The sequence below is a fragment of the Armigeres subalbatus genome, chromosome 2 (assembly GCF_024139115.2).
Source record: "Armigeres subalbatus isolate Guangzhou_Male chromosome 2, GZ_Asu_2, whole genome shotgun sequence".
Lineage (NCBI taxonomy): Eukaryota > Metazoa > Arthropoda > Insecta > Diptera > Culicidae > Armigeres > Armigeres subalbatus.
The window spans coordinates 460,829,891-460,843,809 of NC_085140.1; the positions used below are offsets into that span (position 1 = coordinate 460,829,891).

The 13,919-nt window shown below is 39.8% G+C and overlaps 1 protein-coding gene across 2 annotated transcripts in view; it reads right to left on the reverse strand.

Moving 5' to 3' along the window:
• Nucleotides 1–13,718, reverse strand: part of LOC134213866 (embryonic polarity protein dorsal-like) — a 110,039-nt gene extending 96,321 nt beyond the window's left edge. The window contains exon 1 of one of the 2 annotated variants that reach the window (XM_062693291.1): nt 12,742–13,718. The gene's annotated coding sequence lies outside the window, so the exon portion shown is untranslated. The remainder of the gene's footprint in view (nt 1–12,741) is intronic. The other variant, XM_062693293.1, reaches the window with a different exon arrangement.
• Nucleotides 13,719–13,919: the final 201 nt, after the last annotated feature.

The following is a 13,919-nucleotide window of genomic DNA, read 5'->3' on the forward strand; positions in this document are numbered from 1 at the left end:
CGCCGACCTGCGCGCGTGTTGGAAGCGATCGATGATTACAGCCCGCGACCAATACGAAAGTGTGTTCCGCCCCAATGTGTGGGTTAGGCGAGGCGCCTGGCGAGATTTGATTGGACTGACGTCAGAACGGCACCAAACTCTCTCACACCGACGGATGCAATTTTCATGAATGGGGAAAACCCTACGCTTTGGGTTTTACCAAGCACATGTTGCTACCGGTTTTCGTGCCCCCCGAGCCAGACACCAGACGGGAAGATCCCGGGTGGCTCTACTTTCGATCCGACAATCGGGAAGAGAGAGTGCGCGGGTTGACTAATCCGCTACGAGCAATCATCTGCCGAGCTCCTAGTGCGGTGCGGCGCGATTAGGCAGGTGCTTGTACGAGGCAGCATCACATTATCTAGGGAAGCAATCGCCTGGCTGCATCGTGGATGGGGCTTGTTTTTGAAACAAGGCTGAGTAGGGTTTTTCCAGCACAGGTGGTATGACCCGCAAACATCAGCAATGTACTAACGCTGAATTGGGTCTGGAACGTGGACGGGAGAAGTGGCGTTGATTAAATCATAGAACAGTAACAACGGGCTAGAGAATTGCGTCATCGCTGGAAACGGCAATGAAGGGGAACCCGCAAGATACTTACAAAGGAACGGGATCATCGCCGCCGCGGCCGGTCTACGTTTCGTTGGGGTTTTTGGGGAGCGTGGGGAAATTCGCAATGCGAAATTTGCTGAGTAGATCAATACTTCGGACTCGCTCTGATAAGAAGGTATGTCATATAAAAGTTGGTGGCAGTGATAAGGTTTTTGTTGTAAGGTAAAAGGCCATCTTTTTGGTTATAAGTAATCTTCAAAAATCCGCTGGTAATTCCACATAACGAGTATTCCCCAACACTTTTTACTATGATAAATAACCGGTTTTGAAGTAAATTGGATTGAAGCTCTAACACACAAACTGAATTTAGGTAATCTTAAATGCTTTCCCCTTGTAATGATACCGCCTTTTTCAATACAAGTCCAATATTCCGTTGAACTCCGTCTCGCCCAAAATTCATTTTTAAGTACCAACATTGTTTTTGAATTCACAATTTAAGTTTGACGTTTGCTCTGCGATTCGATTTTAATTGGCCCTTCAGAAACCATTTTCTCGAGAGAATCGAACTTGCCATCTCCGCATTGGCAATTATACGCCTTTGCTTGCAAGGCCAACTGGAGATCCCGGCCTTAATTGAACCGTTTGTTTGAGAAACTGCATATGTAACATTTTTGGCCAAAATGAGATTTTTAAATATTCGGAATTCTCGTTCAAAAATACGTTTTTTTGTTCAGGAATGTATGAATTTTGTTTTTCGTTTGTTTGAGAAACTACAAATGTCCACGTACTTTGAAGAGCAATTGTGGAGTACTGCTTACATTTTTTGCAATGACAGTGCCCCAGGGTGTTGAGTTTTGCCAAAAACTATTGATCTGTATCGAAGAAATTGAAAGATTCGGTGCAAATTTGTTCAAAAACAGTTTTTTGTTGTTTTCTCGAAATAGTGTAAAATGGACTTCTGCAGTTTCTCAAACAAATGATTCAATTATATTATACCCAGGTAACCAATAAGCATTAAAGTAAGCACTATAGTAGCATTATACTGGCATTGAATATGCTCCTTGCTGTAAATAAGCATTTCGAAAACCTGGCTGTTCTAAATAAGCATTCTCAAAGCAATCATATGAGGCATAGCCTTATAATAGCATTTTGAATGCACAATGTTGTTTTTCGTTAAGTGCAATGGAACAGCTACATTAGTGCCACTTTAAGGCCTGTAGTGTTCATACGTCAAACGTTTTCCAATATGGAATCATAAAGCGGGGACTATTTGTCCAATGAACTTACATTTGAGAAAAGAAATCGGTACGTGCAGAATGTTTTTCCATTCCGACCATTGACAGGAGTACTTGTCGTTAACCTAACCCTATCAGTAATTACATAGTTTGGCTACATTTTATTATTCCTCTGCACTATTTTCGATGGATGCATTAAAGCAGCACTACTGTAGCTGTTCCATTGCAACTGGGTATGAAAGGCGTAATGTTTATGTTGAACAAAATTATTCCCACTACCATCTCTCTCTTATGGCCCAGCTGGTAAGGGCGATGACAACTACAGCGTCGGGTGGAAAGAGCGTGAGTTCGAATCCCGCTCGAAGAAAGTAAAAAAAATGTTCCATTTCAATTATGAAAATATGACAATAACGATATAAAATGAAAAAAAAAACTATGTAAGACAATTAGAAAACAAAAAAATGCCAATAAAAAAACCTTTTTCTTGTTTTTAAAATTAAGCATTTATTCAGCATTTCGGATGCTGAATAAATGCTACTCAGCGAAATTTCTACTTTATCGATAAAGTAGGATTGAGCATTTAAGCAGCCATATATTGGGCCAAAACCTGCATTAAAATAGCATTAAAGGCGACTACAGGGCTTATTGGCATTTAATGTATTGCAGTAAAGGCGCATATAATGCCACTTAAATGCTTTATATAATGCTTACTGGTTACCTGGGTAGTTTCGTCGCCCAAAAGTGAACCAACTAAACTTTACTAAACCTTTTTGAATTGTGCGACAAAAAATTGTAACTGTCGTAAGACGATTTTACTACTTTCCACCACGTTTTGTAATATAAATGCAGAAAGGTTTTTTTTTAAATTGGACAGTAATAGTCAAGAATTAAATACTACGAAAAATTGATAAAAGTTGATCGATTTTCGGAATCACTATGTGATCTAGTCAGATCAAGAAAAAAACAATTCTGCGGCAGGTTGGTTGGTGGCTGTAATTGCCATCGGACATATTTGGATCAAGAAAAATCCAATTCTTGAGTGGGTGTCTCGGAGTCGCTATCGAACAGTCAGTAGCGAAGCTTTAAATAATCGAATGTTTTTGGTGAAGCCTATCGGCCTTCTTTGTCACCCTCACTTCATAACAAATTCATATTCGGCTGAACACCGACAATTTCCGATCAAATATCAGTCAGTGAGTATTTACTTAGATTCCGTAAACGAATAAATTACTGTAAAACTGAACACTCACATAGATCTGATTCCGACCTTCAACTGAGGGCCATTTTAAGCGCTAATAGTCAATATCTGTCAAGAAAACTGAGTAAAAGTCCTTCTATGTTTTGAATCGTCGTGAAGGTGAATATTTTATGCACTAGTCAGTAGTTGGATTAAGAAAAATCCATATTTGATGTGGCTTGGTTGGTTATTTGAATTGGGTCGGAATCACTATAGGGCCTAATCGGTTAAAGAAAACCCAACAAACGCTACTCGTGTGGAAACATTTTGAAGCATGCGATCAAATTCTAGAGAATCTAATTTCCTATTTGAAATTTCCTTTGCCACATTTTAACTCGCGAACGGATTGACCGACTTGCAAGGTGTTATGGAGCGGTACACTAATCATGGAAAATAATTTTTTCTGAGGTTTTCAACTCCTTTCCCCATGTAAGTTTTTAAACACACAGTATGTTTAATTTTTATGGATCGTAGTGAAATGACAGACCCCCTATATTAAAAAATATAGTTAAAAAATGCACAAAGCTTGTGCATTGTGCATAACTTCAAACCGATCGTGAGTAAGTTGATCTACAGTGTGGCGCTGCAAAAATTTGACATTTTAAAACCAAAAACAAGCGTCGATTACGAGCAAATTCCTTTATTCTTGTGGAAGTCATCCTAAGGTGGTCAGATAATTCTTGTTTTAATTTTCATTTTTGGCAACTTGAATGAATGAATAAAATCATATTTCATCACAAGTCTGAGGAAGAAAACTAAATTTAAGGACAAGCTTCGCGGAATCCTAATTTAAATTTTCTCGCGTTGTTAAAGGCACACCAAAGGCAGCTTTACTCAATCGCAGTATGCGTGAAATAATAAAAATGACAGTTGTGCGTTGCTTCCGTATTGAGTGGTAGTGCCCTTTAAAACGCGAGTGGATTTAGTTTTGGATTCCGGGAGGCTTGTCTTTAATTGACCTCTTTTGAGTGCCATGCTGAGTGAACACAATGTTCCTTCTAAAGTTCCAAGGCACTCTACCACCATGCAAGTCATCCACCCATCAACATTCAAAAATGCACTCCTACATGTGAGTAGCCACGCGTCTCCATCAGTTTGCCTGCGTTATCGCTGCTAGCAGTTTATCATACCATCACGGTTCACTCACGAGCGACTACCGCGTAGTAGGGGTAAAACCGTCGTGTTTTGTGCACTGAAGAAGGCGGCGTAATTGGTGGTTGGCGTAACCAATTAGACGACTCCATTCAGTTCGGTCCACGGCTGCACGTCGCCAACCACACAGTCTTCGGAGGGTCATTTTCACCGGATTGCTTTCCGACATTCCACAACAATAGTCCGTTTTTCACGGTGTGAACGATGGATGGATCTCCCAACAGCTGATGCAACTCGTGATTCATTCGCCTCCTCCACCCAGATTACTATGGGGAGAAAAAATGTTGTCGTATTCCACGGGGCAGAATTGTGTCTTTGGGTGAGAAAATCAATCTCTGAAAATTTCAGCTCAATCGCTTGTTGCATAAGCTGGCGCATTTGATTTGAAGTTTGTATGGGGATTTCAGCCAAAATGTATAGGAAAATACACCTCCGTCACTCATTCGATCCGGAAATTGGTTCTGTTTGCTCGATTGACCTCAGAATTGCAAAAACGGCAGTTGGTATGCTACAGAACAATTTCACAGAACATTGTATGATGATTAAATGAACTTTTATATAATTTTCGGCTGATTTATTAGGAGCTGATTTGTGTATTTTTGGGTTTTTTGATCGAATCGCATCAGCCGAAACCTAACCCTACCCGATCAACCAAGCCCTGGACGATATATGCATATTAGGGTGGCTCAAAAAACACTTTTTCAAATTTTTTGATGGGCCGCCCTCTTATTCGTTTCTATTTGATGCCCTGATGCTCTGGACAAAATTTCAGCCAAATCGGTCAACGTTTGGGCAGTGCTCGTTGGAAGTTTATATGCAAAAATGTATGCAGAAATATCCAAAACAGAGATTTCCAGTTGGAAGGCACAATTTACGATCAGGAGTTATGATACTCATTCAGTTCTTGTAAAATAAAATACAGAATGTTATGCTGAAAACCGCGAGAAGATTAGAGTTTATTACGCAAAGATATTAGCATTTTACTGGAGTGTTGTAGGGGTGAATTTATTTCTTTTCAAAGGTAAAAGAAACGAAATTTGCTCCAACCCCACTGCAGAGAAATGCTAATAACTTAGCCGGGCAAACTCGAATCTTCTCGCGGTTTTCTGCATAACATTCTGTATTAAATTCTCCAAGATCTGAATGAGTATCATAGTTCTTCATCGTAAGTTGTGTAGTTTAGCTGCAATTTACTGTTTTTGGATGTTTCTGCATACATTTTTCCATATAAACTTCCAACGAATTTAGCACCGCCCAAACGTTGACCGATTTGGCTGAAATTTTGTCCAGAGCATCAGGGCATCAAATAGAACCGAATAAGACGGCGGCCCATCAAAAAAATTGAACAAAGTTTTCCCATACTAATTTGAGCCACCCTAATGCATATACATGCATCGTTGAACATCCCAGCAGATCCATTAAGCCGATAGGATTCACTCATTATTTTTACAAGTGGTTACAGGCCTGAACGTCCTTGAGTTCAGAACATGTGATCTAGTTACTCAACCAAGTCCTGAAAGATGTATCTGTGTGTCGCTAAACATCCCAGCAGGTCCGTCGAGCCAATAGAATGGTACTTATTACTTTTACAAGCTACTACAAGTATTTTCTGTTCTCTAAAATGTCCTGAAGTTCCGAACATGTGATCTACCTGTTCAACCAAGTCCTAAATGATATATCCGTGCATAACATCACAAACATTCCAGCAGTTCCATCTAGCTGGTAGGATATCACTTAATTTTTCTAAGAGCTACAGTGGACCCTTCATGAGTTGATGTTCTAAGACTCGATATCGAATGATGCCATACAACAATATTTTCACGGTTACTTTGATAGTTTTTTCAAACAATTTTCCAAGAATTTCTGTTCCACATCTCAATACCGACTTTATTACATCATTTTCCCAAGCAGCACGTGCAACATCTTTCAAATAGCTGTTTGTTCCTAAGAAATTGCATTGAAGACACTGGCAATACATCGAGTCACATTAAAGCCACTTTCCAGTTTCAGAAACACACAATGTTCCATTTCCGTTTAAGTGGCGTTGCAATATACAACGCATCTGACTTCTTGGGTGATTTGGAATTCAGTGTGTTTCATATCAGAAACAAAACAGATAAGTTGCAGAATTAATAACACTTTGGTTCATTGCTGTTACGACAATGTTTCTGATGTGTTGCAAAACACTTTGAGCTCAGTTGAGCAGTGTTTTATTTTTGACATGTTCCGTATAAGGTACAATGAAGTTTCAAATGACGTTGTTGTTTATGCAGTGCACTTGTAGCAGAATCTCAAAATAGAATTGATGGTGTGATGGTTATAGTGAAAAGTTACAAATCTCAAGGTCCATGGTTCGATTCCCGGTTGGTTTTTGTGTTTTTATTTTCATTGTAGCCGCAAGATGTTGCAAATAGGCTCCACCTCTTGCGCTTTTTGTGTCACAAAGGAGTTCCATATACGACGCGTTGTGCATAACCCAGACTATTAGTAAGTCACACCACACTTGTTGTTACTCACTAAGAAACAAGTGGTGTTGTTTGGGTTATTACCAAATTTTCAAAACGACTTTGACCTATACAATGAACTTATGAATGGTGTTAGATATGATATCGCAGTGAGTCTATTTTGCTTATATGACTTCAATCATCACTAGCTAGAACCATTGCAGGCCTTTACGGTTGGCTAAAATATTCTGGAAGTCGTATTGTTTTATCTAATCCAAGTCCGTAATATGCCTCAGCAAAAAAGTCCGCAGCTAAACTGCTCGATACAAACACCTCCTTAGTTATTGTGCATCTAATAGATATCTTGATCTTAACTCAAGATTACTTTGGAGGACATTGGACAATTGGACTGGATTGGGTATATGACGATGATGATGACTTTGCATAAGCCTTGGTTGATTTGGTAGATACCGTGGGCTGAATTCGAAAACGTTTTGGAGAACCTTAAGCATCTCGTATTCCAGAAAACTGATCTCTGTCTCAACGATCAGGATGACTAAATTTGATTGAGTGTTCAGATTTATTAAACAATGTGGTATAGGATCCAAATATTTCAGATTCATCTGCAAGCTGTCCGAAGCAAAATCTTCCCAAGGTTTTGGATATCTAGGTCTTCAGGGTATAGTCAAACTTGACCTTCAATATTTTTCCTGGGTAGCCGACTTCCTGATGAACATTTTTGCTGAAGAAACTGGGGACCTTGCTCTCTTCGGTAGTTTTTTCTCAGCCAATCTGAAACGCTGGGCATATATGAACCATCCGTCCCGAAAGGGTTAAGGAGGTCAAATATTTTCAAATTTATTGTTATGTTATCAACGGATGCCACCTTATCTTAGGGAACGGATATAAATTACGTCACGTGGAGGAGAGGGAGGGAGAGGATTTCTAAAAGTGTGACTACTCATATCAATTTATATGAAATTTCATACAAAAAGTGGGACAATGAATGGAGGAGGGATTGACAATGATTAATTTTTCGTAACATCATTTATGGACGTTCCTTTTATGCACTTCTTACTTGTCAGGAACCTCAACCAGTCACCATTGATGATAAATATGTATTTCCTATGTCTTTTCACTAACCATTGCCACCCACTAGCATGTGCACGTGGTTTATGGACAGTCCTTCAGCATATAAAAATGTTAGAACCTGATAATCTCACATTTTACCAGCAATAAATCATTTTTACTAAAATTTTAGCATAAAAAAATCGTCTAAGAATATTATTCCGATTTTGTCACTGTTTCTATTTTATCAATTGAAACTCAAGGACCGTGTAGATAAAAACCGGAACATACTTGTAGTCAGGTATGGGGGCGAACTCTATTCTATCGGAACGAGTCCAAAGTACCTAATTTCTATAATTAGGAAAGCTTTGATCACCTAATACCTACCTAATTTCATGCATCAAAAATTTTCCGAATTTTTCCGGAAGCTTCCAAGAGTTCCAAGCTCTCCAGGAATTTCTAAGAAGGAAAGAATTCTTTCGGTAGTTGCTCCAACAATTCTTCCGGAAGTTCCTCCAACAATTCCTCCGAAAATTACTCTAGGAATTTCTCCGGAAGTTCCTCCAAGAATTCATCCAGAAGTTCTTCCAGAAGTTCGTCCAGGAATTCCTTCGAAAGTTCCTCCAGGAATTCCTCAGGAAGTTCCTCCAGGAATTCCTTCGAAAGTTCCTCCAGGAATTCCTCCGGAAGTTCCTCCAGGAATTCCTCCGGAAGTTCCTCCAGGAATTCCTCCGGAAGTTCCTCCAGGAATTCCTCCGGAAGTTCCTCCAGGAATTCCTCCGGAAGTTCCTCCAGGAATTCCTCCGGAAGTTCCTCCAGGAATTCCTCCGGAAGTTCCCCCAGGAATTCCTCCGGAAGTTCCCCCAGGAATTCCTCCGGAAGTTCCCCCAGGAATTCTTCCGGAAGTTCCTCCAGGAATTCCTCCAGAAGTTCCTCCAGGAATTCTACCGGAAGTTCCGCAAGAAGTTCTTAAGAAAGTTCCTTCAGGAATTCCTCCGAAAGTTATTCTAGGATTTTCTCCGGAATTTTGTTCCTCTGGTATTCCTCTGGAAGTTCCTCCAGGAATTCCTCCGGAAGTTCCTCCAGGAATTCCTCCGGAAGCTCCGCAAGAAATTCATAAGAAAGTTTCTTCAGGAATTCCTCCGAAAGTTATTCTAGGATTTTCTCCGGAATTTTGTTCTGAAACTCCTACGAAAGTTCGTTCAGAAGTTAATCCAAGATTTCCTCCCGAAGTTTGTTTTCAAATTCTGCCTAAAGTTCATCTAGAAATTGCTCCGGAATTTCCCCCGGGAAATTTTTCAGTAGTTTCGCCAGAAATTCCACTAGAAATACGAGATGAACCAGCCCAGGGCCGAAAATCTCGTAATTAAAGATAATTCAATTCAATTCTACTCTAGAAATTCACATCAGAATTTTAGATTTTAGATCACATCAAAATTATTAGATTTTTACCACAGATACAAGAACTTTACATAAATTATTTTGCCCCACTGAATTTTTTTTTTCAATTCCTTCCTAAATTCACATGTAATTCGTCTAAAATCACCTCCCATCCAGCTCCCGACAATTTTACAGGAAATTCCGTCAGAATATTCCTCCAAAGTTCTTCCAATAATTGTACTAGAAAATGGTTAAAGAATTCTTTAGAAGTTCCTTCAGAGACTATTCTGGAAATTCCTTACAAAGTTCTTCCAGTTATTCCTTCAGAAATTGCTACAAAAATTCTTTCTTAAACTTATCTAAAAACAGCTCCATAAATTTCTCTTCGAATCCATCCAGAAATTTCTCAAGAAATTATGCAACGAAATACACCCACGGGAAGTACTCCAGAAACGATTGAATTCATTCGGCGATAGCAGTCTTAATAAATGTGTTTTTTCTCCTACATCCGACAAACCGAAATGTTGTCTTGTCTTAACACATGCACAGCATTTTCTTGGCTGCATTAATATTTGCAGCATATCATAAATATGAAACAAGTATTAAAACGGCCAAACAACCGTGCAGGCTTGAATTTGGGAGACAATTCATAACTCCCAGGCAATCAGATTATTTATTTATAAAAAACATGATCAGCGAAGCAACAAAAGCAAAAGCAACAAAAGTTGGACTGGTGGTGAATGCGTCAAAGACAAAGTACATGCTTGTGGGCGGAACCGAGCGCGACAGGGCCCGCCTGGGAAGTAGTGTTACGATAGACGGGGATACCTTCGAGGTGGTCGAGGAATTCGTCTACCTCGGATCCTTGCTAACGGCTGACAACAACGTTAGTCGTGAAATACGAAGGCGCATCATCTGTGGAAGTCGGGCCTACTACGGGCTCCAGAAGAAACTGCGGTCGACAAAGATTCGCCACCGCACCAAATGTGTCATGTACAAGACGCTAATAAGACCGGTTGTCCTCTACGGACATGAAACATGGACAATGCTCGAGGAGGACTTGCAAGCACTCGGAGTATTCGAGAGACGGGTGCTTAGGACCATCTTTGGCGGTGTGCAAGAAGACGGTGTGTGGCGGCGAAGAATGAACCATGAGCTCGCCCAACTCTACGGCGAACCCAGTATCCAGAAGGTAGCTAAAGCCGGAAAGGTACGATGGGCAGGACATGTTGCAAGAATGCCGGACAGCAACCCTGCAAAGATGGTGTTCGCTTCCGATCCGGCAGGTACGAGACGGCGTGGAGCGCAGCGAGCGAGATGGGCAGACCAGGTGCAGAACGACTTGGCGAGCGTGGGGCGTATCCGAGGATGGAGAGATGCGGCCTCGAACCGTGCATTGTGGCGTCAAATTGTTGATTCAGTGTTATCTGTTTAGATGTTAACTAAATAAATGAATGAAATGATCAACGAAGAGTTTGAATCTACGAAAGGAAGAAATGTTGTCGCAAGAAAGTATTTGCTACTTATTAAAACTGCTATCGCCGAAAAACTTCAATCTTAAAAGTACAACTTCGGTCGTCCACCCCCCATATAGCTTCTCCAGAAATTACTGCCGAAAGTCCCCTTCAAAATTCTCCAGGTACTATCCCCAACTTTTCGTCAAGAAATCACCCAGCAAACTCGTCTGGATTTTTTCCGGGAAATTCCTTGGGGAACTCCTTTACAGTTTACCCTGGAAATTCTCCCAATTTTCTTGCACGAGTTCTCCCAACAGATCATCCAGAAATTTCCGCGAAATTTACTTCAAAAGTTCTTCCCGAAATCTCTTCATAAATACCATCGGAAGTTTATCCGAAATCACAAGGGAATTTTTATTTAAATTCCCGCAAAAGTTCCTCAAGGTGTTTCCCGGGATATTCTTTCAGAAGAATTCAAAATGGTATTTTTGTAGAAAGAAAGATTTTCGGATACATTTCTTTTGAGATTCATTGAGAAAATTCTCGAAGAAGTTTCCGGTTTGAATCTCCGAAAGATTGTTTGGATAAATTCTGGAATGAACTTTCGATGTTTAAAAAAAATCCTGAGAAAGTTGTTGAAGAAATTCTAGAACTTGAAGTATTTTTAAAGAAATTTCCGGAGGAGTCCTAGAAACAATTCTTTAAATACCTGGAGAACAATTCCCACATTTTCTGATACCTTGAATGTCATTCTTCAATCACTTCGATTTTGTCACCACTGATACAAACTCGGCTTATATTATCCTTTCTTGAGCCTTTTCCTATGACGTTCTTAAGACGAGTATAGTACTTTTCCATTTAATTTCACCACGTTGTAATCTTTACAGATTACGAGAACTGGGAGATGGTTTTTCAGTTGAAGACGTATACGGAATACGTTTCTGTAAAGATTACAACGTGGTGGAATGAACGGAATAGTAGTGAACTCGCCTTATGACATTAGCACTAAAAAAGCCTAAATATTTTTTTCTTTTACTTGGAATAGAATCGAACGAAAAACTAGTTTTAGTGCACAAGAGTTTTGAAAATCATATCCAACCTCAGCAACCCATATTTTATCACGATACTTCGGATTGTTGGAAACGTAATTAAAGTTGTTGTTTTTGCTCGCTTGTTTTGAAATCTGATTGTTTGGCTACTGTGATGTAAAAGTGTAAAAATTCAATGTAACAAGGAACGCTTCAATAACGTGCCAGTCACACAATTTATAGCACCATTACCGATATATGTACTTATATGTATGTACATGTTTCTAGAAATTTTGCAGTAAACATTATTGTTCATACTGATTTTAATAATTCAGAAAATCTTTCAAATTTACAAACTGTTTCCTATATAGTTCCAGAGTAAACTTTCAAAGATAAATAATTTAGTGCATTTGTTACATCTCCCTTATATCACACAATCACATGATTCATGCCATAGCTTCTTGTGACAGCGAACAATTACACTTCATTCAGCTGGTCACCATAATAATTAAGCGTACTATGTGACTCACTAATCAGTTTTGTGACATAAACTCTCGATATTCAAAATGGATTCTTGATATACGACAACAATAAACACTCCCTTACGTGATGTGTACTATAACTCAATTGGTATCTTGTTTACTCTATGAATTATTGGTGGAAGTTATCTTTTTTGTGTCTAGGCAGAGAAAATCATGTAAATTTGTCTTTCGATTGTATACTTCGATCGATTTCTTCAAAATAATTTTAAAATGATCTAATTCTATTTGGTTATTCTTGTAACTTAAGTCCATTCAACATCGAGTAAAGATATGTTCACTGTAGTGCTTCGCTTAACCTGTTGATAGTAGTTTTTCATCTGATGTTCAATAAAGCTAAACATTATAAATAATAATTTAAACCACGTTTAAACTATAATGCCTCAGGTAAAAAAGCTAACATATAACGTTATGTGCTTTAGCAGGTGGGTGCTCGTGATAAATCGTCCAATGTGAACTCGGGTCATCGATGTATGTTCCTACAAGACATGTGCACCAAACCATGCAGAGCAGTGGAAGGTAATAAACGCAGCGATCCAAACATTGGTTCAAAGGCATAATGCATGAGAAACGAAAATCAAAATATAATAAGCAGAGAAAGACGACTCACCATTCGATTACAGGAGCAATAAAAATAGTTGTAGTTTCTCGACTGTGGATTGACGTCAGTCTGGTCCGGTGGAATGGACGTTTGTGCTGCGACCACCTCTTCAAATCCCGTTGATCAATTATCACTCAATTTCGCCAAACCCAAAGAGTAGCGCTGGGCCGTAAGGTGAATTGTTATTTTCCGGCGACAATGTATGTGATTGGTCGAATGTGAGATAGCGATAAGGAAGATAACACCTTAAACTGATAACGGCTGTTGAGACACTTGACTCTTTTTTAAACTTTTCACTAAATATTAACGGATTACGGCAAATAACTAACAAAGTGCTCCTTGGTCGGACAACTGCACTTGCTCGTTTGGCCTGCTGGGATCTGTTTTACTGAACTTGGAAATTCTTGGTTCTCACGATGAGGTTCGCGTTGTCATAGTGGGCTACGAGCTGTAACCGTGGGAAGCAAACGGTGTAAATCCTGGACAGATTTATTATTTCAGTTTGACACACTGGTGAAACCCGTCGCCTGCTGCCTAATCGTTTGTTTTATTGTTTTGCATTATTCCACACGCACACGATTAATTGCTAACTCTCGTTAAGCTACTGCTTATAAGTCACTAATTCCTGAACACAATAAATTTTCACCAAAAAAATTGCACCGTCACTGTTTGGATAACGTTGCAGTCGCTTCGAGTGCCATGAACCGTCTGATAGACCACCGTCAGTTTTCCGGCTGGCGAAAGCATGGATTCTGGAAAAGCGCCGGGAAAACTCACCACGACGGCTCGTGCCCAGTGAAATAGAAAACAAGCTCGCTGCACACTCACACGAGCCGAGTGCTGACGGGCTGGCGGACGGAACGTGTGTGAGCAATATTCAATCGCAGTGTAGTTCTATGGATGTTCACGCGAGCTTGGCCTACTGTGCACTAACACTGGCCGCCAGTTGACGAGACATCGGCGTAGGGCGGAATGCGGTGTTTGTTTCGTTCGCCGTGTTGCTGTGTGGATGGGTGCGATGATTTCGACTGTTTAACTAAATTATTCTGTGTTTGTTGAGCTAGGAGGGAGCTTTTCTACCTCAGGTTAGATACTTTAGGGCGAAGCTTTAATCAAACTGATATGTAGAGGTTTTCAGGACAGATTATTCCACAATATAAGCAGTTATCTTGTATAGAAATATGGAC